At 51.9% G+C, this 2,500-nt stretch overlaps 1 pseudogene; it reads left to right on the top strand.

Moving 5' to 3' along the window:
• Positions 1–2,500, top strand: part of LOC126093712 (large subunit ribosomal RNA) — a 6,426-nt pseudogene that overhangs the window by 1,872 nt on the left and 2,054 nt on the right.

The following is a 2,500-nucleotide window of genomic DNA, read 5'->3' as shown; positions in this document are numbered from 1 at the left end:
ACAGCCGTTGCACACGAGTCAGTCGATCCTAAGCCCTAGGAGAAATCCGATGTTGATGGGGGCCGTCATAGCATGATGCACTTTGTGCTGGCCCCCGTTGGGCGAAAGGGAATCCGGTTCCTATTCCGGAACCCGGCAGCGGAACCGATACAAGTCGGGCCCCTCTTTTAGAGATGCTCGTCGGGGTAACCCAAAAGGACCCGGAGACGCCGTCGGGAGATCGGGGAAGAGTTTTCTTTTCTGCATGAGCGTTCGAGTTCCCTGGAATCCTCTAGCAGGGAGATAGGGTTTGGAACGCGAAGAGCACCGCAGTTGCGGCGGTGTCCCGATCTTCCCCTCGGACCTTGAAAATCCGGGAGAGGGCCACGTGGAGGTGTCGCGCCAGTTCGTACCCATATCCGCAGCAGGTCTCCAAGGTGAAGAGCCTCTAGTCGATAGAATAATGTAGGTAAGGGAAGTCGGCAAATTGGATCCGTAACTTCGGGATAAGGATTGGCTCTGAGGATCGGGGCGTGTCGGGCTTGGTCGGGAAGTGGGTCAGCGCTAACGTGCCGGGCCTGGGCGAGGTGAGTGCCGTAGGGGTGCCGGTAAGTGCGGGCGTTTAGCGCGGGCGTGGTCTGCTCTCGCCGTTGGTTGGCCTCGTGCTGGCCGGCGGTGCAGGATGCGCGCGCCTGCGCGGCGTTCGTGCCCCGGTGCTTCAACCTGCGCGCAGGATCCGAGCTCGGTCCCGTGCCTTGGCCTCCCACGGATCTTCCTTGCTGCGAGGCCGCGTCCGCCTTAGCGTGCTCCTCCGGGGGCGCGCGGGTGCGCGGATTCTCTTCGGCCGCCATTCAACGATCAACTCAGAACTGGCACGGACTGGGGGAATCCGACTGTCTAATTAAAACAAAGCATTGCGATGGCCCTAGCGGGTGTTGACGCAATGTGATTTCTGCCCAGTGCTCTGAATGTCAACGTGAAGAAATTCCAGCAAGCGCGGGTAAACGGCGGGAGTAACTATGACTCTCTTAAGGTAGCCAAATGCCTCGTCATCTAATTAGTGACGCGCATGAATGGATTAACGAGATTCCCGCTGAACCAAAATCATACCGGCCCATATGTCTACTGCCCATAATAGCGAAAGTACTTGAGAGACTAATCGTATGGCGCCTGGAGGAACAATACGAAACCTCAGGTCTTAAAGCCCTAAACCAGTTTGGGTTCAGGAAAGGTGCATCCACAGAGATGGCTATTAGGCAGGTGCTACACAATACTGTATGTGAGGAGAAGTATGTCATGGCCATCTTTGTGGATATCGCTGGGGCATTTGACAATTTATGGTGGCCAAGTGTCATGAGGCGACTACGAGAAATAGGATGCCCAATAAACATATACAGACTAATAGATAACTATTTCACAAATAGGAAGGCCATAGTGCAAACAAGTGCTGGCACAACTGAAAAATTAGTCACAAAAGGGTGTCCACAAGGCTCCATCTGTGGTCCCTTTCTTTGGAATCTAGTTTTTGATGAAATAGTAGCGCAAAAAGAAGGGAACCAGTGGACCAAAGTAGCTTACGCAGATGACCTTGCCATTATCACTCGAGGCAACAGCCGCAAGCAACTTGAGGACCAGGGAACACTAGCCTTGAGAGAGATTGGGGACTGGGCCAAGACAAATAAACTGCAAATCTCCAAACCGAAGACTGTAGCAATGACATTAAAAGGACACTTTGATAGGGAGAGGCCACCACAAATAAAATTCGAAGGGCAGAACATCAAGTTTGTGACAGAATTTACATACCTGGGCGTTACGCTGGACGAGAAGCTGTCATTCACTCCACATGTGAAGAGAATCCAACAGAAGCTGGGTGCAATATCAGGTGCATTAATACGGGTCACCAGATCAGAGTGGGGCTTAAAACGACGATCACTGAAGCTAATCTACAGTGGTCTCTGTCTGTCAATTTGTAAATATGGTGCTGCAGCTTGGGGGGAAAGAGCGAAGACTAAGTACATCCGAAGGATACTCTACTCAATCCAGAGACCATTCCTATTGCAGATGACAAAAGCCTGCAGGACAACATCAAATGAAGCCCTACAGGTACTCTCTGGAAGCTTCCCATTGGACCTTGAGGTAATAAGGGCAGCCCTATTGTACCACATCAGACATGGTATGGTTGGAACTGTTGCAGGGTTTCCAGTACCCGGGCCACAGACACCTCTAACAAGACCAGAAAAGGCAATTGATTGCATGCTACAACAGGAATGGCAAGCAAGGTGGGAAGGCTCAGAGAATGGAAGGGCCACATATGAATGGTTTCCAAACGTCTCACACTGGCGGACAGGCTGGCGTAAAACGGTGACACCACCATACTCACTCACCTGCCTGCTCACTGGACATGGCCTACGGAAGAAGCTGCATCAACTCACAATTGAAGCAGACCCAATGTGCACATGTGGAGAAGAAGAGGACACTGACCATATCCTCTATGCATGCAGTAATTACCAAGAACAGAGGC

This window comes from Schistocerca cancellata, chromosome 7 (assembly GCF_023864275.1).
Source record: "Schistocerca cancellata isolate TAMUIC-IGC-003103 chromosome 7, iqSchCanc2.1, whole genome shotgun sequence".
In the NCBI taxonomy this organism is placed as follows: Eukaryota; Metazoa; Arthropoda; class Insecta; order Orthoptera; family Acrididae; genus Schistocerca; species Schistocerca cancellata.
The sequence above is the reverse complement of the archived record's forward strand: the minus strand, read 5'-3'. Positions and strand labels throughout refer to the sequence as shown.